General features: G+C 45.2%; 1 protein-coding gene across 2 annotated transcripts in view; it reads right to left on the bottom strand.

The window, feature by feature from the left end:
- ccny (cyclin Y) overlaps nucleotides 1-25,605 on the bottom strand; it is a 155,882-nt gene that overhangs the window by 58,381 nt on the left and 71,896 nt on the right. The window lies entirely within an intron of this gene.

The following is a 25,605-nucleotide window of genomic DNA, read 5'->3' as shown; positions in this document are numbered from 1 at the left end:
GTAGCCATTACTGAGATATGGTTACAGGGAGATCTAGAGTGGGAGTTAAATATTCCGGGGTTTTCAGCTTATAGAAAGGATAGACAATGTGGAAAATAAGGTGGTGGAGTAGCCTTGTTAACAAAGGATGGAATAAAAATAGTAGAGAGGAAGGATTTCAAATCAGAAAACCAGGATGTAGAGACAGTATGGGTAGAATTACAAAATAACAAGGGCTAGAAAACATTAGTGGGAGTAGTTTATAGACCCACAAACAGTGATCACAGCATAGAGCAGGGTATTAGTCAAGAAATTAGAGGAGCATGTAGCAAAGTTAATACAATAATAGTGGGTGATTTCAATCTTCACATAGATTGGGAAAACCAAATCGGCAAAAGTAGGGTAGAGGAGGAGTTTATAGAATGTATGACAGATAGCTTTCAGGAGCAGTATGCTGAGGAACCAAGTAGGGGATAGGCCATCCAAGACCTTGTTTTGTGTAATGAAACAGGGCTAGACGGGAATATAGATATTAAGGCTCCTCTAGGGCAGAGTGATAGAATTTAGAATTAAGTTAGAGAGCAATGGAGTCAAATCCGAAGGAAGGGTCTTAAATTTAAATAAAGCTAACTTTGCAGGTATGAGGGAAGAATTAGCTAAAATAGACTGGGAAATTAGATTAATGGATGTGATAATAGACCAACAATGACAAACGTTTAAGGATGTAGTGCATAATTCTCAGCGGTCACATATTCCCTTGAGGAATAAGAATACCACAGGGAAAGCAGTTCATCCGTGGCTAACAAGAGCAGTTAGAGAAAGTATAAAACTAAAAGAAAAGGCCTATAAAACTGCCAAAAAGAGTAGCAAACCTGAGGACTGGGAGCATTTTAGGAACCAACAAAGGAAAACCTAAAAGCTCATTAAGAGTGAGAAAATGGATTATGAGGGCAAGCTAGCTAGGAACATTAAGACAGACTGTAAGAGTTTGTATAAATACATTAAGAGGAATAGGCTAGCAAAAGTAAATGTGGGTCCATTACAGGCAGAGACAGGAGGAATTATAATGGGGGACAAGGATATGGCAGTGTCCCTAAATAAATACTTTGTTTCTGTTTTCACATTAGAAGACACAAAAGTTTACCAGAAATAGAGATGAACCAAGGGAGCAACTTAGGGAAATTTACATTAGCAAAGAATTGGTGCTAGGGAGTGTTGGCATTAAAAAGTGACAAGTCCCCTGGACCTGATGGTTTGCATCCTAGGGTTTCAAAAGAAGTAGCTCATGAGATAGTGGAGGCCTTGTGTCTGATCTTCCAAAATTCTTTGGATTCTGGAACGGTTCCCATTGATTGGAAGATCACAAATGTCACACCACTGTTTAAGAAGGGTGGGAGAGAAAAGATAGGAAACTATAGCCCAGTTAGTCTGACATCGGTGGTAGGGAAAATTCTAGAATCCTTAATTAAGGATGTCGTAGTGGGATACTTAGAGAATCACAATATGATTAGACAGAGTCAACATGGCTTTACAAAAGGGAAGTCACGCTTAACAAATCTTTTAGATTTTTTTGAGCACATATCAAGTAGATTAGATAGGAGGGAATCAGTGGATGTAGTGGATTTAGATTTCCAAAAAGCATTCGATAAGGTGCCGCATAAAAGGTTGATCTACAAGATTAGAGATCATGGAATTAAGGGGAATATATCAGCATGGATTGAAGAATGGCTAACAGGAAGAAAACAAAGAGTAGGGATAAACAGATCCTTCTCAGATTGATGGGATGTGACTAGTGGAGTGCCACGAGAATCAGTGCTTAGGCCTCAACTATTTACAATCTACATCAACGATCTAGATGAGGACATCGAACTTAATATATCCAAATTCGCGGATGACACTAAACTAGGAAGGAGAGTAAACACCGAGGATGACATTAAAAAAATGCAACGAGATATAGATAGGCTAGGTGAGTGGGCAAATAGGTGGCAGATGAAGTATAATGTAGGGAAGTGTGAGGTGATCCACCTAGGTGGCAAAAACAGTAGAGCAGATTATGTTTTAGAAGGGGAGAGACTAGATAGTGTTAGCATTCAGAGGGACTTGGGTGTCTTTGTACACCAGTCACAAAAAAATAGTTTGCAGGTACAGCAAGCAATTAGGAAGGCTAACGGTATGTTGGCATTTCTTACAAAAGGGTTAAAATATAAGAGTGGGGAAGTCTTGCTGTAACTGTATAGGGCCCTGGTGAGACCACACCTAGAGTATCGTGTGCAGTTTTGGTCTCCTTATTTAAGAAAGGATGTACTCGCCTTGGAGGTGGTACAACGTAGATTTACTAGGTTGGTACCTGGAATGAGGGAATGAGTTATGAGGATAGGTTGAGCAATTTAAGCCTATATTCTCTAGAATATAGAAGAATGAGAGGTGATCTTATAGAAACCTTTAAGATTATTAAGGGGCATGACAGAATGGATAGTGGGAGACTTTTTCCTTTGTTTGGAGAAACTATAACCAGGGGTCACAGTCTTAAAATTAGGGGTAAGCCCTTTTGCACTGAGTTGAGGAAATACTTTTTCACTCAGAGGGTAGTGAATTTATGGAATTCTCTACCCCAACGGGCTGTAGATGCTCAGTCCTTGAACATATTCAAGACTGAGATTGATAGATTTCTTATGGATAAAGGGATTAAGGGATATGGGGATAAGGCGGGTAGGTGGAGTTAGAATAGATCAGCCATGATCGTACTGAATGGCAGGACAGGCTCGAGGGGCCGAATGGCCTACTCCTGCTCCTAATTCTTGTGTTCTTATGTTTCCTTATTCCACATGCCTCTTGTTTACTTAGCAGTAAGTAGGAACCTGGTTGTTAGTTGATTGGCGTTGCACTTTTGCGGGGGTAATAAGAAATTGGTCATTTCAATCCATGACTGTTTGTGGGTCACTGCTGTGTACAATTGGTTGCCGCGTTTCACTCACGAAATATACAGTCAATTCACTTTACAGTATATTCTGTGAAGCGCTTTGAGATGTCTCGAAGACGTGATAAGGCACTACATCAAATGCAAGGATTATTATTACTTTCAAACACAGTTTAGATAGTTTTCTTTTAGGAAATAACATTATGGGATATAGTACATAGGTAGTTTGGGACATATGTGCATGCGATCGCCAGGAAGGTGGAAGGCACCCAGACGGAACTTCGTCTTTTTTCGTCTAGCATTTCTTATGTACTATTATTATCGTAATTCACCTTGAAAATACACAGTTATTACACTTTACAGTAAAATGGAGTCCTGTAGCTCGGTGGTTAGAGCACTCGCTTTGCAAGCGAGAGACGTGAGTTCAATTCCAGACAGGGCGAAACCTTGGGCAAGTTTCCTTACTCCACACGCCTAATAATAATCCCTCCAAAAACAAAAACAATAATAAATTGGTCATTTTCAATCTACGACTGTTTGTGGGACATTGCTGTGCGCAATTGGCTGCCGCGTTCGCCCACAAATATACAGTCAATTCACTTCACAATGTGTTCTGTGAAGCACTTTGGGACTTCCTCCCGACGTGAAAAGCGCTATATCAAATGCAAGGATTATTATTATTATTATTATTATTATTAAAATCCTTTTTTGGTCAGCTGGGTGTCTAACAGAAATCTATCACCATGCTTAAGAGTATCCAAACCAAGCTGAGAATTCCATGCATCCCAACTACACGTGGAAATCCCAGAGAAAGATTGTTGCAATGGAATGTCTTCCTAACCTCTCAAAAAGCTCATCTTCCTGACATGAAAGGCACTTATCAAATGCAAGGATTATTATGTTTTTACAATTATTTCTGAATATTGAATAAGTCCCTCCATCGTGCCCCCTCCAAAAAAACTGCAATATTTTCCACCAAATAAAACAACCACTACAAAACAAGTTATAATAAAGGCTCTGTGAAAGACGTCCTACTGATGTGAAAGATGCTATTTAAATCTAATTGTTGCAGTACAAGACTCTAATCTCTAAAGTAGGCTTTTTTTACTTTGTTGTTGCATTCCTATCTCGAGACAATGCTATGGTTTTATAGAAGCATCCAGGCCTGCTCTTTTTTGCACTTATATTTTTGCTATCTTATAGTAAACAATGAAAATATACAACTCAAAAAAAAACTAAATTAATTGCAGTTCTGGAGTTTGTGACTGAAACTGGTAATTTTCCCAACATAAAGTTTCTTTGATGAGTCATTAAATGTATGGCCCCAACTTGTATGAGTTATGTATTCCAGGTTAATCCTGGAGGCGAAGGGCAACCCCAGGCTCCTGTTCTCCACCACCAACCAGCTTCTCCGCCCTCCCCAACAAGCCTTGCAGATTCTTTCCTCTGACTCTCATTGCGAGAAAAGGCTGGACTTCCTCGATTCCAAAATCGACGGAATCCGCTCAGCTGCCACTGACCTCCCAACTTCCACCCCCTCCCTACTCCAACACCACACAATTACCCATCCGACAATTACTCCTCTGTCTTCACCACCGTACCCTCCATGAAGCTCACCACCTGCTCCCTCAACCCCATCCCCATCCCCACCCCTCTCCTTAAATCTCAGCTCCACCTCCTTGCCCCACTACTCGACAACATCATTAACCCCTCCCTGTCATCTGGCACTGTTCCTTCCCCCCTCAAAACAGCCACTATCACTCCCACCTTGAAGAAACCTTCAAGAAGAAGAAACCCATCACAGCTATCTAGCTCATCTCAAACCTCCCCTTCCTATCCAAAGTGCTTGAGAGAACTGTTGCTTCCCAGCTTCGTTCTTTCCTCTCCTCTCACTTCCTCCATGAACCCCTCCAATCGGGTTTCTGTGCTGCCCACAGAACGGAAACTGCTCTGGTCAAGGACACAAATGACATCCTGACAATGTGTGACCAGGGCTCCCTCTGCCTCCTCGACCTCCTGGACCTCTTCGCCGCCTTAGACGCTGTGGACCACTCAATCCTCCTCCACCGCCTCTCCTCCCACCTCAACCTTCAAGGTTCTGTCCTTGACTGGTTCAGGTCCTACCTTTCACACCGCCTCCACTTCGTCGGGGCAAATGGCTTCTCCTCCAAGCCCCGCACTGTCTCGTGCGGTGTTCCTCAGGATTCTGTCTTCGATCCCCTCCTCTTCATCTTCTACATGCTCCTCCTTGGTGACATCATCCGCAGACATGGAGTAAATTTCCACATGTATGCGGATGACACCCAACTCTACCTCTCTGCCTCCACCCTGAACTCCAGGACTATTGGCGTCCTGACCGACTGCCTGTCCAACATCAAGTCCTGGACGAGGGCCAACTTTCTCCGACTCAACGTCAGCGAGACCGAGACCCTCCTGATTGGCTCGCGCGAGCGCCTCCGCACCTCAGGCGCTGGCAGCATCAGTCTCCACAGCTGCTCACTCAACCTCACTAAGCCAGTCAGGAACCTGGGTGTCTTGTTTGACCTTGAACTGTCCTTTCTCCCCCACATCCGCGCCAAGACCGGCACTGCCTACCACCACCTCCGCAACATTGCCAGACTCCGCCACTGCCTCACCCCTCAGGCTGCCAAAACACTCACCCACACATTCGTCACATCAAGGCTCAATTACGGGAACTCCCTCCTCATCGGCCTTCCCAACTCTTCCCTTCACAAGCTGCAGATCATCCAAAACAACAACAACAACAAGATTGCATTTATAGAGCGCCTTTCACTTCGGGAGGATGTCCCAAGGCGCCGGACAGTTGGGTCGGGACCCGAGCGGGGGGAAATGGTCTCTCACGCACCAGGCTCCGCGACCCCATCACTCCCACCTTCGTCCAACTCCACTGGCTCCCCATCCCCCAGAGAATCAAGTTCAAGATCCTCATCCTCACCTTTAAGGCCATCCATGGCCTTACCCCCTCCTACCTCTCTAACCTACTGACTCCTTACCAACCTGCCCGTTCCCTCTGCTCATCAGGCTCTGGTCTGCTCCATGTCTCCCGCCCGACCCGCCCTACCATTGGTGACCGGGTTTTCTGCCTCTCTGCCCCCACACTTTGGAACTCCATCCCACAGTCCCTTCGCCTCGCTTACTCCCTTGCCTCCTTCAAAGCCAGTCTCAAGACCCTTCTCTTCGATCGTGCCTTTGGTCTCCGTCCCACCTTTCTTCCTTCCCTCACCCCTACACCTCCTCTCCCCCATGCTCGGGCCCCGAAACCTGACTGTTCAGCGCTTTGGGACGGCCTCCTGACATGAAAGGCGCTCTATAAATGTAATTTTGTTGTTTTTGTTGTAACAAATGCAGGGATTATTATTATTATGGTAATGCATTTATCTTGGAAAAATTGTAGATTTGTATCCAGCACTGGAATTTTGGACATACTCTGTTTGCAAAAGGAAATCATCATCAATGAAGGCAACTGTCAATTTTGCAACACAAAGAGGATTTTTTTTCCAACAACTTCCCCACTTTTAAAGCCACAGGGCTTTACAGAAGGTCTTACAGAGTAATCCCAGCCGCTGTTTGGCTTCTGCTAATTTGCAACAGTCAGGAGTATAGTATGCAATTGCAGAGAGTGCAGTTTCCATGGCTGAAAACAGACCTAGTTGGAACAGCGCTACTGTATTCCCTTTCACTAATCACTGTACAGATGAATAATTCAGACACTGCAGGACACATTCTCCAAGAGCCGGCCGAGTGAGAGATAGATGGAGGTAGCCTAACAACCTTCGGCACATTCCCACAGTAGATGTTGGGTTAGAGTTGTAATTTATCCATTGATAAGAAGACAGATTTACACCCGAGCATCACAATACCTCCTCATGTATTTGGACCAAGAAAAAGCTATTTAGTCCCTATATTCCTGTCCCTTTTTCATCCTCAACACCACCTTACAACAACAACAACTTATACTTGTATAGCACCCTTCACGCCGGAAAAACGTCCCAGGGTGCTGGACAGTCAGGGATTTTGGACCCAAGCTGGGAGTTGGGGTGGAAAGGCACGGTCGAAGAGGAAGATCTTTCGAGGGGATTTGAAGGAGGCAAGAGAGGGGATGAGGCAGAGGGATTGCGGGATAGAGCTCCAGAGTGTTGGGGCGGAGATGCTGAATACCCGACCACCAATGGTAGAGCAGGAAGTGTGGGGGACCTAAAGCAAGCTGTCAAGCGGAGGGAGCACACAGGCTGATATGGGGTTAGGAGATCAGAGAGGTAGAGGGGAGTAAGACATGGGGTCTTTGAAGGTGAAAGCAGAGGTTTTGTACTCAATTTGTACTCTGCGGGATGGAGAGTCATTGAAGCCAGGCAAGAATGGGGGCGATAGATTCCTGGAGCCTAGTGCGGAAGAGGACACAAGATGCAGAGTTCCCAATAATCTGCAGCTTTTGGAGGGAACAGTTGGGGAATCCAGTGAGCAGGCAGTTGGCGTAGTCAAGCCAGGACGTGATGAAAGCATGGATCAGGGTCTTGGCGGCCTGCGGTGAGAGACAGTGGCGGAGGTGGGCAATGTTGAGGTGGTGTGGAAAGGCGGAAAGGGTCACAGCACAAATGTGGCGTTTGAAGGATAGCTGAAGGTCGAAAACATCACCAACGTTTCGTATTGGCTCGGTGAGGTGAAGAGTGCAGCTATGAATAGTGATGATGTCAGCGGCTGAGGTGAGGAACCAAGCAGGAGGGCCTCTGTCTTGCCAACATTGAGCTGGAGGAATTTGGCTCTCATCCAGGACTTGATGTCAGACAGGCAATTACAGTCCTGGAGTCGAGGGTGGAGGCATCGAGACAAGAGTTGGGTGTCATCCGCATACATGTGGAAATTGACCCCATGTCTGCAGATGACATCACCGAGAGGGAGCATGTACAGATTGAAGAGGGGACCGAGGATAGAGCCCTGAGGGACGCCACACATGACATTATTCGCTATCCTTATCCTTCAATCTTAGCCTACGGAATTAGTAATGGACACTTAGTTTTATTTAAAATGCTGGTGAAGAAATGTCAGTGTAATGCTCTAAGGCAGTGGTGGTCAATCCATGGCCCACGGGTCGGATGTGGCACACTGAACATTCACACTAGTTCAGGCAAGTCTGTTTCAAATCAATGCCTTGTTTCTCTTAGCTACTGAGCAACAACAATGCCCATGGCACAGCCATAAATGAAGAAATGTTCAATCAAGAAAATGTATTTGGTTGGCTGATCAAAAAGGTTGACTGGTCACCACCGCTCTAAGGGTTAAGTACATACACCACTACAAAACATAGTCTGTACTTTAACAATAATGCTTGCACGTTCCAGGAAAACAGAAATTAGCTGACAACAGCATATACTGCACTAACAAGTTTTACTGAAAAGCTCATAAGTCAGGAGTTTTTTTTTGCTGTGTTGGTCGCGTTTTATAGATTAGTTTAAACCTTTAAAAGCAGGTGTTAAGTCTTTTATCCAGCTTACACGCTACATTAGAAAGTATCACAATAAACAAAGGCTTTGGACAGGACTATTCTGGGGCTCCCGGCAGTATCTCCGCCATCAGGAGTTCAACTGGTCCAAGCACATATATCAATAGACTCACTGAGCGACTGGACTGAACATAGAGAGAAGTCAGGGTTCCGCAAGCACAAAGTTTGTATCCAAATACCATTGAAGATATTTTTTGTAAATAAAATAAAACCCCATGAATTTCCCATTTTTTTTCAGGGAGGTGGTCTATTTTTTAGAATAAAAAAAATCAACAACTACTTGTATTTTCATATAGCCCCCTCACATAGGAAAATGTCTTGGAGCCCTTACTCAGAAGGGGGAGCAGGGGGAGAAGAAATTTAACCCAACAAAAATGGGTGAATTAACAGTTGATTGTGGTTAATGCTTCATGGCTATTTGTAGGTCATTGCTGTATGCAAATTGTCTTTTCCTACAAATACACAGTTACTACTGCTTGCAGTGAAACCTGTGAAGCGCTTTGAGAGGTCTCTTGACAATGAAAGGTACTATATCAAATGCAAGGATTATTATCATTATTATTTATTTATGAACACAATATGTTCTGCTCATTTTTTCAACTTTTTCTTAAACCAACTGACTTTTACTAAGAAAAAAGATTATTTATGGTGTGGGGAAAAAGTCAGTGAAAACAAATTGCATTTATATAGCACTTTTCCTGGAGGATAATGTCTCGAGCGCTTCACAATGAATGGGATTTGCACAGAGCAACAGACAAGGGAAAAGGGGTTGAGGGAAGGAGGGAGGTGACCGTAGGCCTCAGGCTGAGCTCTGAGCAGGCTTCCAACTGGGGTCTGACCGGCCCCAGACCCAAGGTTTGATTGGTCTTAGTCACTTTACGCCCTTTAACCTCTGGAACTTCCTCCCTCTCGACCCCGCTTTAAATTCTGCCTAAAAAACAACCGCTTTGAATGAATCGATGGTCCTTGACGAGAGCCAGTCAGACTTCAGACTGACCCTGGTCAGATACTGGTCAGTCAAAATTATGAAGAGATCCGCAGACCAATTTGAACCAGTGCAGATTTCCAGTCTGCGATTCTGTTTTTATTTGAAACTCAACCCATCCCTCTTGCACCCCCTGGCCTCCACGCCCCCTTCACCACCTACAATATCTCTTGATAATATCATGCATGAAAACACAGCTCTCAAGCCTAGGTTTCAAGCAGCTGTTGAAGCAATTACAAGACTGGACTTATTGAGCAGTCAGTCAGGCCTCGCTCAAGCTCCTCGAAAACCAACTATAAAAAGTGTGTTATAATAAGTGTCACATGGTAGGATCACTTCACTGCATCTTTGACGCAGATCAAAGAGGAACAAATCTTATTAAGATTTGATGAGAGATGTCGTGCTGCACTCAACAATTCTTAGAAAGGATTCACAGATCTAGTGATAATGCTATTCATGGGAGAGTTATTAAAATGCTTTTTGCTCCAACATTTCACAAAAGAGATAAGCTTGAGCAAAATCAATACAACAGGTTTCTGCCAGCCCTTCTGTCCAGTGAACTCACCTGAAGTATCTGTTGTACCTAACAGCTGCATTGGCCTGCACAGATCCACTTACTGGGTTCATGGCTTGCTCACAAAAATGTAGGGAAGGAGAAAGAGAAAAAAAAATCACAGGCAGATCCTGGGTTAGGGGTCAGTTTCAGGAATGTCCCAACAATGTACCACAATGGAACGTCATTTCATTTTTTTAAGAGCCCTACCCTATGAATCGTCAAGAGATTTATTTTCTCAACCATTTGCAGGACAAATTAATGCTTTATTTGGAATGCCCATTCTCTCTTCCCTTCCTCCAAGCCTGTGTCAGCCTGGTTCAGTCAGCAGGCTCTCATCTCACAGCAAGAATGTTGTGGGTCCAAGCCCCACTTCAGAATATTGAACTCATAGTCGAGGCTAACACTTAAGTGCAAGTGTTGGGCCACACGGAGTACCAGAGGCAGCAGCATTAGAATGAGATGTTAAGTTAAGTTCCCATCTGCTGTTCAGGTGGATGTTAAAGATCCCATGACACCAATCGTCATAAACAATGCAAAAAAACATGAAAAGCCTTGAAATACATCATTTGCATCAAGGTCACTAGTCTTAACGTGACGCAAGTCCCAAACAAGATTTATCGCATATGTTTTTCTCATAAAATCTGCATTAGCATTTGCTTTATTGTTCTGTTGTGATGTGGGGTAACAACAACAACAACAAGATTCCATTTATAAAGCGCCTTTCACGTCAGGAGGACGTCCCAAGGCGCTGCACAGTTGGGTCATGACCCGAGCAGGGGGGAAATGGTCAGGGTGAGGGGAGGGAAGGGAGGGAGCGAGGAGGGGGGAAATGGTCAGGGTGAGGGGAGGGAGGGAGCGAGAAGGGGGAAAAGAGTCGAGAGGGGAGCTGAAGGCTCGGTCAAAGTAAGTAAAGTTCACATCATTAATAACTTTTGTTCTCTCACCATTTTGCCAATTTCACAACGGCAGACAGCTACTGAGGAAAGAGGACATGAAGTGTCAGTCTCACACTTATTCAGTCCTGGTCAAAGTGCTTGCCATAGGAACTATGGACATCAGTCAATCAAGCAATATTCAGACCCATTTTTCAATTCACTCCTGCTCTCCTCGCAACATCAACACCTTAGAATAACAATTTCCCAATCTCAGTGAAGCAGCAACAGAGAACAGGAGGTCTGAAATATCTTCTGATCTTAAAATTTAAGAATATCATAATTTTGGACCAGTCTTAACACTGCCTCAAAAAGAGCTGGATGAGAAGAAATCATCCTTTCCATAAACCAGGTTAAAATGAAGCCCTGTCTGCCTGTTCATATTAAAGATCCCACGAAAGCAAGGGAGTTTCTCCCAGGGTCCTGGCCAACAATCCCCCAGAGAGAAAAATAAATCGGGCATTCACTTCATGGATGTCTGTGAGACACCACTATATGGTAATTGGCCGCCATGTTTGCCTACCAAAATATACAAGTTATATTACAATAACAACAACTTGCATTTATAGAGCGCCCTTCACATAGGGTAGAGTCCCGGAGCGCTTCACAATAAATCTTGTGAAGTTTTCAAGAACATGATAAGGTGCTATATCAAATGCTAGGATTATTTATGATCATTTAAGAAACCTCCCAATATTTTCCCATTATAGATAACATTTAGTAGAAGTTTATAATTTTCACAGGAGTACGAAGAGTCCTCTTTTATTCTCCTTCTCTCCTATTTCCAAACCTGTCAGCCCAATGTGGAAAAAAAACTGAATTTGACAAGAAATGTATTTTAGAGACGCTAAGAATACACAGAAGACTCTTGTAACACAATAATAAAATTGAACAACCTAACAAATGTGGCGCTGCAGCCTGAGACAATTTTCAGAAATTATTCTTGGAGTGAACGAACTGGGAAACAATTCTCCAATTGAAAGATACTGCTTTAAAGTGATACTTGTTTCCAACACTGGGAGATATCAGGTCCACCTCAATAGGAATTCATATTCACATTTTCTCTGTTTACCCAGCAGTAAATAGGAGCCTGGTTATTAGTCAATTGGTGAATCGCTTTCCGAGGATAATAATCCCTCATATAAAAAAAAATTATAATTTGCTCACTCAAACCACAACTGTTTATGGGACAATGCTGTGTGCAATTGGCTGCCACGTTTCGCCAACAAAATACACAGTCGCAACACCTTACAGTATATTCCATGAGGCGCATTGAGACAGCTCAACGATGTGATAAGGCACTATATTGTATTATTATTATTCAGGATTCTTATTTCCTACGCAAAAAATAGCAGTGCTACAAAGGAGGCAACTGTGCTTTTTTTCCTAAAATGTATAAAATCAACGTAACTATATCAACAACAGGAAAGAAGAAAAGCTTTGAAGGCAGGAATAAAAAAAAACGGAAAATTGCTGGAAATAGGCTGGATTTTGTGTCATGCACTGGTTCATGCTGTGCACTTCCAGTGTATTCTGGTTTGATAGCGCATCAACAGCGCTGAACAGTCCAGCTAAACTTGGCTGGCTGGTCCTTTTCACACAGTGAACTACCCAAAGTCTTCTGTCACTTGCTATAATTACTTGTCTGCCATCAGGTCTCGCAGCAGACATGAAGGTGGCACTGAGCCAAGCTGAACGAGCTGCAGCAACACAAAAGTACTTTCCCCTCAATTGTGTCCTGCCTGGCACAAGTGGATTAGTTCCTTAATGGAAAGCGCTCTGTGTTCAATATAAAAAAGAGCCTCTCTCTTCACTGGGACTCTTGTTTCATTACGATGAATACTTATTTGAAAGGAAAGCGTTTCTGCTGTGGGCAAAGATTTTACCACCAAGTAAAATCCCTACATCACATCTTAGACATGCAAGAATGCTATTCATCCAAAACAGAGAATAGAGGGTTTGTGTTCAGACGACGTCAATAAGCACATATGACTAAAGTCATATGAAATTCCCCTCAAAACAGTGCAGTGGGTAATAAAATCCTCTTGAACAGCCCTAGGTTACAGGTCTAGAAATCAACAACACGTGATAAAAGTTACAGTAGCAATGGAGTTACAGCCCATTAGCCTTGAAAAGCTGGTTTGCTCCAGGGCTTGGGTGAAAACATTGGGGGAGAAAAATATGATCTCTACCTCTGGGACATGGATTTGAATTCAGCTGGAGGAGGCAGGATGAAAGTCTCTTCCTTTGTATTGTGGCTGTTAATGGTTCACAGTGAAATTAATTTTGATGGTTTCATTCCAGTTCTCAGTCAGCACAGGTCTATGGCACAAACACCTTATAATTCACTAATCAGGGGTCTCAGTTAACAGAGGCCACAGGGGAAATGAAATGTCACTCTGAGGGCGAAGGGAGCTCTGTTCAGCTGAAAGATATTGGCAGAGTGCAGATGGAGCTTTACTCTGCATCTGACTGGAGCCATGCTTTTGTCACCTCCTAGCTGTACATTTCTAATGTACTCCTCGCTGGTCTCCTCGGGTCTACCAATGCATAACCTTTGACTTATCCCCAACTCTACAGCCTACGCCCTCACCCATACCAAACTCTGAATGTTCATCATCTCAGTCCTCACTTGGTTCCACTGGTATTGTATCTTTCAGTAAATCAATTTCAAAGTCCTCACCTAGAAATCCTTCCATGCCGTAGCATCTTATCATCTCTCCGATCTCCTCCGAACCCATTGCCCTGCTCGCCCCCTCCGCTCAGTGGTCGGGTTTGATGCATATCCCTCCCATCCAATCCATCAAAAACCAATAGGCACAATAGGTGGAACCCCAAAAGCACTGCTCATGCAGGCAATAAAGTCCTGAGAAAGGACTGCTTCGTCAGAGGGGCCGTCCTTTATATGAGACATGAAAACTGAGGTTCCGTCTGCCTGTTCAGATAGACGTTAAAGAACCTTTGACACTATTCGAAATAAAGGAGTTTGTCCCAGAATACTGGCCAACAGTCTGTTTGTGGGACATTGCTGTGTACAATTTGGCCGTTGCATTCACCTACATATACAGTTCCATACCATAATGGTTAGTGCGCTCACCTCACAAGAGAGAACTCGGGTTCGATTTTTGGGCAGGGCAAAATCTTAGGCAAGTTTCCTTTCTCCACACGCCTCTGCTTACCTAGCAGTAAATAGGAACCTGGTTGTTCACCGATTGGTGGGTCGCTTTCCGGGAGTAATAATCCATTTTAAAACATTGGTCAATCAATCCACAACTGTTTGTGGGACACCACAGTGCGCAATTGGCTGCCACGTTTCGCCCACAAACTACATAGTCAATCCACTTTACAATATATTCTGTGAAGCACTTTGAGACGTCTCTATGATGTGATAGGGCACTATATCAAATGCAAGGATTATTATGATTCTTATTACAGTCAATGTACTTTAGAGTAAATCCTGTGAAGTGCTTTGACACGGTAATGATCAAGTGATAAGGAGCTATATCAAAAACAAGGATTATTATTTGTAACAGAAACCCAAGACCTATTTCCAGCTGGCTGCACCTGGATACTCAGCTGTGCATGTGAAATCGAATGGAAAGGTAGTATCAATTAGAACCAATAATTCTCTGAAATAAAAAAATACTTTGATAATGCTGTTGAAGTTAATTTATATTAAACCATACAACAGGAGTTTGAATGATTGATGTTCAAATGATTAGAATTGCATGAGAAACAGAAAAGGAAAAATTTAAATAAGAAAACAGTGATTCTCATTTTATTATTTTCCCCCAACAATGATTCATCTTTTGCCAATGTTCATTTTTTTATAAAGAGGTTCATTGTTCCTCTAATGATTTCCAATCCTAGGCTTTTATCAGACAAACGCTCAAAGGATCAGAATGACAGTTATTTGCAATCTTACACTTCATTCGCTAGTTCACCTGTTTAGATTCCTGTTAACTTAATGCTGCTTTAAACCTGCAATAAGATAAGAAGCAAGAGCGAAGGTGGTAAAGGGAGGTGACTTTAGGCACAGTCGAAGAGGTAGGTCTCAAGATGGGATAATGCAGGATTGCTTATAATGCCATTGGGTCGTGGATCCTGATTTTTTCTTATCTGAAAATCAAGATCCCCCCGTCGCACTTCAAATGCTATCCTCACATTACTGGAGTGGCACAGGCAGTTTGTCACCTGGCAGCGCTGACCAGCAGAGGACAACACGAGAGCAGCCGCAACTTTCTGTGTAATCACTAGTGATTCGATCAGTGATATCACGACCCAGAAAGGTTGACCAACAGCCATTCAAGCGTACCCCATTACAAGGCGGAGTGGCATTTTATGGGCTCCATCTACCGCCTTAGACCAGTATTGACTGTATTGACTTTGACTATAAATAAAATAATCCTTGCGGTTGATATAGCGTCTTATCACGTGTTCGAGACGTCTCAAAGCACTTCACAGGATACATTGTAAAGTGAAGTGACTATGTTTTGTGGGTGAAACGCGGCAGTCAATTGCTCGTGGGTTGAGTGACCAAATTATTATTATTATTATTATTATTTTGAAGGGATTATTACCCACGGAAAGCGATCTGCCAATCGACTAACCAGCGGGTTCCTACTTACTTCTAGGTAAACAGAGATGTGTGTGTGTGGAGTAAGAAAATTTGCCCCGCTTCTATAAAATCACTAATATTCTTTGCTCATTTGCAGGACAGAATGCCTGCCATATTGTTTGGTATGGTATAACATGCTTGGGTTAAGGGACAGAGGGATAATACTCTTTGCGCATGTTTTTCTACATCTGAAACAGAACACGTTCAGAACTATAGGATTATAAGTATTGAACAAAACAAGGCCGTGTGGCCCCTCAAGTCTAGCGCTGAAACAGAGCTCACAAAATATACCCACGACTGTTTGTGAGACACTGCGGTGAGCAATTGGCTGCCGCGTTTCACGCACAAAATATAGTCAATTCACTTTACAGTATATTCTGTGAAGCACTTTGAGACGTCTCAAAGACGTAATAAGGCGCTATATCAAATGCAAGAATTATTATTATCATTCTTTATACTCTGACCACCAGAGGAACATCTTTCATCACACAGTTCACTAAGCACATTTGTAACTATGGGATTCCTTAATGAATTCATTCCTTGTATTAAATAGCGCAAGGAACATTTTAAGCAACACTGCAAAATTTTACCCCTAAATTCCTAATTAATAAAAATTAATTATTGAATATTAAAATTAATAAGCATATCCTACAAAATTTACTAGAAGATTATATGTTACAAATTAACAGGCCAGGGATTAAAGTTATGTTAATTTTCCAAGATTATTTTAAAATAAGTGGAATTCAATAATATTTATTAACATTTTAAATTAATTGGCTCATGACTGAGAAAAAAATGTCACTTAAACGTATTAAACCATTAACTTTAAAGTTTTATACACATAAATATTTTACATGCATCATACTATATCATTCGGAACCCTACAAACTGTCCAATAAAAGTTACAGTAGCAAGGTGCAACAGTACAATGGGATGAAAAGTGAACACTCACTGGTGACAAGTAAAATTGGAGTCAAACATGTTAATAAAAATGAACTATTCCCCTCAACACCTGCCCTCTGACTCTGACACAATTGTTAGGCTTGAAGATTTCAGTGGCTTCACCTCCAGGATGCATAGTCCCTTACATTTTGCAATGAATCCTGTGAGGCCCTGCAGGCAATGGAAGACATGTAGCCTCACTTAGCAGAGAGCCCAGCAGCGTGAGCAGAGAACTGAGTGAGGTGGAACAGAGTGAAAATTCTGTTAAGGAATTTGGTGAGAGTGGGAATTCGGTGCAGAGTGGGAAAGAGGTGCATAATTATAAAATATTTAAGTTATATCAAAATAATATAAAACATATCTGAGAATGTGGCAGGGCAGCTGAGATGCATGCACATTGTGTGCCATGTGGGAACTCCAAGATGCTTTGTGTTCCCTGGATAGACACATGTGAAGGAAGTGTCTCTGGCTGCTTGTGCTTAAGCTCAGAGTTTCAGGAGATGGTCACCCCACAGCCACTGAGGGTTCAGAAGAAGAGTGAGTGGATGACCACCCGGCATGGTAGGAAGAGGGACAAGGCAGAGCAGAAATCCCCTGAGAGTGTGGCACCCACAAATCACTTCTCTGCACTGAATACCGGTCAAGTTGATGAACCTCTGGGGAAGGGAGTCGAAAGCAAATGGATGCACAGGAGGGGACAGGTAGGAGTGTCAATGCAATTGTAATTGGGGACACAATGATGAAAGCAGTAGACAGGCATTTCTGGAACCAAAGACGTGACTCTCGCATGGTATGTTGCCTCTCTGGTGCCAAGAAGACATCACGGAACGGGTGCAAAACGTTCTACAAGGAGGAGAACATCCAGAAGCCGTGGTCCATGTTGGGATCCATGACACAGGGAAAAAAGGGCTGGGATCCTACCGCGAGAGTATCAGAAGCTGGGAAAAAGCTAAAGAATAGGACCTCAATGGTGGTGATCTCTGGATTACTCCCAGTGCCTCGTGCAAGTGAGTATTAAAACAGCAGGATCAAATATATAAATGGATGGCTGGAGAAATGGTACAGAAAGGAGGGTTTTCGGATTCCTGGATCACTGGGACCAGTTCTGGGGCAGTAGGGATCTGTACAAGGTGGATGGGTTACACCTGAACAGGGCTGGGACCAATGTCCTCATAGGGAGGCTAACCAGTGCTGTGGGGAAGGGTTTAAACTAATTTTGAGGGGGGAAGGGAATCAGCATGTAGCATTAGAGAGGAAAACAAGTTACATAGAGGGCTGAGAGAGACGAATAGCAACGTAATAAGGAGTAATCCAGAAAAAAGAGGGATTAGATGGGGGAGAAATACAGACCAGACTCAGTCGGTCTTGGAGTGCGTATGCGCAAATGTACTGAGTGTGACAAATAAAATTGGTGAGCTGCGGCTCAAGTTGCCACATGGGGTTATGATGCAGTGGCAATAACAGAGACCTGGCTCAAACAAGGGCAGGAATGGGAGCTGATTATTCCTGGCTACAATGTATTCAGGAGGGATAGGGAAAGAAAAAAAGGAGGGGTAGTGGTAATATTGATTCAAGACACGGTTACGACCCTGGAAAGGGACGATGTGCTAAACAGAATCTATTTGGTTAGAGTTAAGGAGCAAAAAAGGAGCTGTTACTCTGTTAGGTGTATACTATAGACCACCAAACAGTGGGAAGGAGATAGATGAGCAAATCTGCAAACAGATTTCAGAAAGATGCAAAACCAACTGAGTAGTGATAATGATAATAATAATAATAATGGGGGAATTCAATTAACCTTACATTTGATCAAGCTCTTTTCATGCAGGGAAGCCGTCTCAAAGCACATCACAGCATTTTACTGTAAAGTGTAATAACTGCATATTTTATAGGTGATATTAACTGGATGTATTATTGTTATGATTATTATTATTTGAAGCCTCTGGTGACTGCCGTAATTACTGTGATCGCAAAGTGAGTTCCAGAGTACATGAGGAAAAGAGGAGTCAAAAGACATGGAGCGAAATTGGCAGAGAAAAATTAAGCAGGAAACTATCTTTATTTTAAAATAAAATATATTGATCCAAGAAAAATGAATACAAACTTGAGTTCAGCTGATAGAAGCAACCAAAAATACCTTTACTGCAGCTGACACCAAATCTTCAGTAATGGGAATTACACAGGGTTAATCTTTAATTAAATTTCAATTAAAATTACCACAACTTTAAGCAGCAGAAATAATTAATGGTATGAATACCATCATTATTTCCTAATTCACATCATTAAACACTTTTCAAAACCCAGTTGAAATTAGATATTTCGGCAGGTCCAAATCCCTGTAAAAATAGCTTTTTGTTTCTTCTTCACAGAATCATACAAAACTGTAGCACCGAAAGTAAGCCTGGCTCAGTTAGTAGTACTCTCGCCTCCAAGTCAGAAAATTGTGGTGTACAATAATAATAATAATGTTTGAGATTGTAGATTGGACTGATGCTCCAACGCATCACTGGGGAAAGCATTGGTTGTCAGAGTGTGTCTTTCGAATGAGATATTAACCCGCGGTCCCGTTCACCTGTTCGAGTGGCCGTTAAAAGATCCAGGTATCCTATTCAACAATCCCTTAAATAAAATCTGTCATTCACTTCATGGTTGCTTGTGGGACACTGATTTGAGCAACTTGGCCCCCACAAATATAGTTTTTGGACTCTACAGTAAATCCTGTGAAACGCTTTGAGGCATTTTGACCACATAAGGCATCAAATGCAAGGACTATTATTATTATCGAGCTAGAGCTGGTGGTGGCTGCTCAAGCAGAGCTAACACCTTTAATCCTAATCCCCCGTTGCTCATGTCCTTAATATTCAAAGTAATGTCTTCTAAAGAAAGGAATCAAGTGCAAAGCTTGTGCATGTGTTAATAGTTTCAGCTAATATTAATGCCATGCCTTTCCCTGGGGGTGGCTTTGGTAAGATGGTACGAGTATTCTGGGAGAGGCAGGGTTGACTGGCCAGGGAGGGGCTACTACATGATTGTTCCAAATCCTCCATTTGGAGGAGTCATGTAATCCTCTTTCTGAATCAAGCTGGTCTCAGGGTCAGGGTGGGAACACTGGAGTTGAAAACTTGCAACTGTGCAAGGATTTGCAAATGTACGGATTATTATTATTTATTATTATAACTTGCAAAGGGCCTCTCTTTCACTTGGATGAAACTGCATTGTAATTGAAAATCTGGCCTGCCAACAACCCTAATTATACATGTGCTATTCATTTCATTTCTGATAAATGTATGGAAATGCTCATAGCAGATTTGATTGCAAGTGAGAGGTCACCACCTCAACTTGGCGGGGGGATTTGATTTAGCAAAGTGAGAAGAACAAAAGTTTTGTCGATTTATTCCCCACATTGACGCTTTTTGACTCGCAATTTTATAAAAGGGTTCCATGAGGTTAGCATAACCATTGGGAACACAAACAGGGGACGTAAAAAACAATTTAGGAGGCACAACTTCGTGGAGAGGGTAGTGAGATTGTGAAACCCGCTGCCCAAAGCAGTGATTGAGGCAGATAGTATAGATCCATTTCAGAGGAAGCTAGATATACACATGAACAAGAAGAGAATAGATATTGGTATGGGAGGGAGTAAGGAGAGGTGAAGCCTTGGGAGTATATTAACACTGGCAGCAACTGGTGGGCCACATGGCCTGTTTCCATGCAGCACATTGTTTGTATATCTTTGTAAATCTCACTGAGTATCGTTCATTCTCACTTTCAGAAGCAACTGTAATTGGACAATTATGAATGAACACAATTCAGCCCAAGATTCAACCCTAAGCCAGCACCAGGTTATATGGCCAACAAGTAATTGACTTGAAAGGAATCTTGTAGGTCAAGATTATTTATTACATTGCAGTAAGTTATACCCAAATGGTGCTGTTTCTACAAAGGCTACAAAGATGTGCCTTTCAAGTGCAAGGAGGGGGCGAGGCGGAGTGATTGGGGGATGGAATTCCAGCGGTTGGGGGCAGAGTGGCTGAAGGTTCTCCCGCCAATGGTGGGGTGGGTGGGTCGGGGGACGTGGGGCAGGCCAGAGCCGGCTGAGCGGAGGAAGCGAGCGGGTTGGTAGGGGGTTAGGAGGTCGCAGAGGTAGGGTGGGGCGAGGCCATGGAGGGCTTTGTAGGTGAGGACCAGGATCTTGAACTGGATCCTCTGAAGGATAGGGAGCCAATGGAGTCGGGTGAGAATGGGGGGATGGGATCACGGAGTTTGGTGCGGGAGAGGACACGGGCTGCAGAGTTCTGGATTATCTGCAGCCTGTGGAGGGAGGAGTTGGGAAGGCTGACAAGCAGTGTGTTTGCATAGTTGAGCCTGGAGGTGATGAAGGCATGAAAAAGAGTTTCCGCGGCCTGAGGGGTGAGGTAGTGGCGGAGTCGGGCGATGTTACGGAGGTGAGGGAAGGCAGAGGGGCCATGGCTTGGATGTGGGAAAGAAAAGACAGTTGAGGGTCGAACAAAACACCTAGGTTCCTGACTGGCTTGGTGAGTTCTAGTGTGCAACCATGGAGGTTGATGCTGCCAGAGCCTGAGGTGCAGAGGTGCTGGCGTGAGCCAATCGGGAGGGTCTCAGTCTTGTTCACATTCACATCCTCAGGGCTCTGTCCTCGGTCCCCTCCTCTTCACCCTCTACATGCTTCCCCTTGGTGACATCATCCGCAGACATGGGGTAAATTTCTACATGTATGCGGATGACACCCAAATCTATCTCTCTGCATCCACCCTGAACTCCAGGACTACTTATTATTATTACTGACGTCCTGACCGACTGCCTGTCCGACATCAAGTCCTGGACAAGGGACAACTTTTTCCAACTCAATGTCAGCAAGACCAAGGCCCCCCTGATTGGCTCCCGCCAGCGCCTCCGCACCTCAGGCACTGGCAGCATCAGCCTCCACGGCTGCTCACTCAACCTCAATAAGCCAGTCAGGAACCTGGGTGTCTTGTTTGACCCGCACTGTCCTTTCTCCCCCACATCCGTGCCATGACCGGCACTGCCTACCACCACCTCGCAAAATGGCCAGACTCCGTCACTGCCTCACCGCTCAGGCTACTGAATAAATCGATCCTCTGGGGGATGAGGAGCCAGTGGAGGCGAGCGAGGGTGGGAGTGATGTGGTCGCGAAGCCTGGTGCGGGACAGTACACGAGCTGCAGAGTTCTGAATGACCTGCAGCTTGTGGAGGGAGGTGCCGGGAAGGCCGACGAGGAGAGAGTTCCCATAGTCCAGCCTTGAGGTGATAAAGGCGTGGACCAGAGTTTCAGCAGCGTGAGGGGTGAGGTAGTGCCGTAGTCTGGCGATATTCCGGAGGTGATGGAAGGCGGTGCCAGTTGTGGCGCGGATATGAGGGAGAAAGGACAGCTCAGGGTCGAACAGAACCCCGAGGTTCCTGACTGGCTTTGAGAGGTGGAGAGTGCAGCCTTGGATGCTGATGCTGTCAGCGCCTGAGGTGCGGAGGCGCTGACGCGAGCCAATCAGGAGGGCCTCAGTTTTGCGCACGTTGAGCTGAAGAAAGTTATCTCTCGTCCAGGACTCGATGTCGGACAGGCAGCTGTCAGGACATCGGTGGTCGTGGAGTTGAGGGTAGAGGAGGAAAGGTAGAGTTGGGTGTCATCCGCATACATGTGGAAGTTAACCCCATGTCTGCGGATGATGTCACCAAGGGGGAGCATATAGAGGGTGAAGAGGAGGGGACCGAGGACAGAGCCCTGAGGGACACCGCACGAGACAGTGCGGGGGCGGAGGAAAAGCCATTCGTGGAAACAAAGTGAAGACGGTGGGAGAGGTACGACCTAAACCACTCAAGGACAGGGCCTTGAAGGTTGAGGTGGGAGGACAAGCGGTGGAGGAGGATAGCGTGGTCGACCGTATCGAATGCTGCCGATAGGTCGAGGAGGACGAGGAGGCAGAGGGAGCCCTGGTCACAGATGGTCAGGATGTCATTGGTGACCTTGACCAGGGCAGTTTCTGTGCTATGGGCAGCACGGAAACCCGACTGAAGGGGTTCGAATAATGAATGGGTGGAGAGGAAAGAGCGCAGCTGGGAGGCGACAACTCGTTCCAGGACCTTGGACAGGAAGGGGAGGTTGGAGATGGGCCGGTAGCTTGATAGCTGCGACGCATCAAGGAAGGGTTTTTCAAGGTGGGAGTGATGGTGGCAGTTTTTAAGGGAATGGGAACAGAGCCAGAGGAGAGGGACAGGTTGACGATGTCTGTGATATGTGGGGCAAGGAGGTGGAGCTGGGAGATAAGGAGTGGAGTGGGGATGGGGTCAAGGGAGCAGGTGGTGGGTTTCAGGGATAGGATGAGTTTGGTGACAGAGGATGGGGAAACGGGTACGAAAGTGTGTAGGGGAGGATGGGTAGGAGTCGGAGTGTGGGAGGGAGGGGGTGGGGTGGATGGATGTTGGAGGGGAAGTGACCGCGGAGCGAATTCCCTTGATTTTGGATTCAAGGAAATCCAGCATCTCCTCGCAGTGAAGGTTGGAGGAGATGACCTGCGCGGGGTGGCAGGGGGGACGGGATGTGGTAGAAAACAGTAGCCTGGGGTTGTTCTTCGCCTCCAGGATTATCCTGGAGTAGAAGGACGACTTGGCCGAGGCTAGAGTGGAGCGGTAGATTTTGAGGAGGTCCAGCCAGGTTTGTCGGTTTGACGCAGGTGCGTTCAGCGGCCTGCACTTGGCTCTTCAGTTAGCGGAGGTGGGTGGTGAACCAGGGGGAGGAGCGAGAGTACGAGACAGTATGGGAGGTGATGGGGGCAAGAGTATCAAGTGTGGAGGAGAGGGTGTTGTGGAGGAGGGTGAGAGGAGAAGAGGGGTCAGTGAGAGTTGAAGGCCAGAGGGAGAGGAGTTCAGAGGACTCCAAGGCAGCGGTTAGGGATTGTGGGGGTAACTTCTTCCAGGGGCGGTAGAAGATGGTGGTGGGTCTGGTGGAGGTGGGGAGGGGGGTGGAGGTGGTGAAGGAGATGAAGTGGTGGTCGGAGATGGCCTTGTCAGTGACAGTGACATCCGAGACACTGAGGCCCCGGGTGATCTCCTTATCAACCTGCCCGCTCCCTCCGTTCATCGGGCTCCGGCCTGCTCCATGTCTCCTGCCCGACCCGCCCTACCATCGGTGGCCAGGTTTTCAGCCTCTCTGCCCCCACACTTTGGAACTCCATCCCACGGTCCCTTCGCATTGCTTCCTCCCTTGCCTCCTTCAAGGTCGGTCTCAAGACCTTTCTCTTCGATCGTGCCTTTGGTCTCCCTCCCACCTCTCTGCCTTCCCTCACCCCTGCACCAACCCCCCTCCCCCATGCTCAGGCACCGATACCTGACTGTTCAGCGCTTTGGGTTGTCCTCTCGACGTGAAATGTATAAATTCCTCTATAAATGTAATTTTGTTGTTGTTGTTTTGTTGTTCAACTGTAGGAAATTTGCCCTCATCCAGGACTTGATGTCTGACAGGCAGTCTGTCAGGACACCAGTGGTCCTGGAGTTGAAGATGGAGGCAGAAAGATAGAGTTGGGTGTCATCCGCATACATATGGAAGTTGACCTCATGTCACCAAGGGGGAGTATGTAGATATTAAAGAGAAGAGGGCCAAGGACAGAGCCCTGGGGGACGCCAAACGTGACAGTACTGTATTGGGGACTGGAGAAGAAACCATTAGAGGCAACAAAGTGGAGACAGTGAGAGAGATAGGATTCAATCCAGGCAAGGGCAGGTCCAAGAAGGTTAAGTAAAGAGGAGAGGCGGTGTATGAGGATGGAGTTGTCAACAGTGTCGAAGGCGGCAGAGAGGACGAGGAGGAAAAGGAGGCAGAGGGAGCCCTGATCACAGATGTGATCTGTGGAGTCCTGTAATTCAGTGGTTAGAGCACTCGCCTTACAAGCGAGACACCTGCGTTCAATTCCAGGCAGGGCAAAACCTTGGGCAAGTTTCCTTACTCCACACGCCTAATAATAATCCCTCCAAAACAAAACAATAATAAATTGGTCATTTTCAATCCACAAATGTTTGTGGGACACTGCTGTGCGCAATTGGCTTTGCTGCATTTCTCCCACAAGCATACAGTTAATTCACTTTACAGTATATTCTGTGAAGCGCTTTGAGACGTCTAGAAGACGTGAAAAGCACTATATCAAATGCAAGTATTATTATTATTATAGATGTTCAGAATGTCATAAGTAACTTTGACCAGGGCTGTTTCCGTGCTATGGGCAGCGCGGAAGCCGGATTGGAGGGGTTCAAAGAGGGAATGGCGAGAAAGAAAGGAGCGGAGCTGGGACGCGACGACTCGTTCCAGTACCTTGGAGAGGAATGGAGGTTAGAAATGGGGCGGTAGCTGGAGAGGAGGGATGGGTCCAGGGAAGGTTTTTTCAGTCTGGGGGTGATGACGGCTGTTTTTAGGGGGATGGGAACTGAACCGGTGGACAAGGAGAGGTTGATGACGTCGGACAAGAGAGGGGCCAGAAGGTGGAACTGGAGGATGAGGAGAGAGGTGGGGATGGGATCGAGGGAGCAGGTGGTGAGTTTGTGAAAATTGGCGGTGAGAGAGGAGAGATAGGGTCGAAGGAGTATAAGGGGGGATGGGTGGATCATGAGGGAGAGGTGATGAGGTGGCGATTGGCAGGGCAGAGGTGGCTGAATGTATCCTGTCGATTTTGGATTCAAGGAAATCCAGCATCTCCTCACAGTTGGAGTTTGAGGAGAGGATGGGCGAAGCGTGGGAAGATGGATGGAGGAGATGGTTTGTGGTGGAAAAGAGAAGCCTGGGGTTGTCCTTTGCCTCCAAGATAACCTTGGAGTAGAAGGAGGTTTTGGCAGAGCCAAGAGCGCAGGGGTAGGTCTTGGTATGGTGAAGCCAAATCTGCCGATGGACGGGTAGTTTGGATTTGGTCCCGGCGCGTTCGGAAGCTCGCATTTGTGCCTTGAGGGAACAGAGGTGGCTGGTATACCAGGAGAATTTACGTAAGTATGAGGCAGTTTGGGAGGTGAGAGGGGCAAGGGAGTCCAGAATGGAGGAGAGGGAGTTGTGGAGAAAAGAGAGCGAGGAGGGGAGATCGGTCAGGGAGGGCCAGAGGTGTAGGAGTTCAGATGACTCCAGGGCAGTGGAGAGGGAAGAAATT

This window comes from Callorhinchus milii, unplaced genomic scaffold (assembly GCF_018977255.1).
Source record: "Callorhinchus milii isolate IMCB2004 unplaced genomic scaffold, IMCB_Cmil_1.0 Scaffold2, whole genome shotgun sequence".
Taxonomy (NCBI): Eukaryota; Metazoa; Chordata; class Chondrichthyes; order Chimaeriformes; family Callorhinchidae; genus Callorhinchus; species Callorhinchus milii.
Note: the sequence above shows the minus strand (reverse complement) of the source record. Positions and strands in the feature narration are given on the sequence as shown.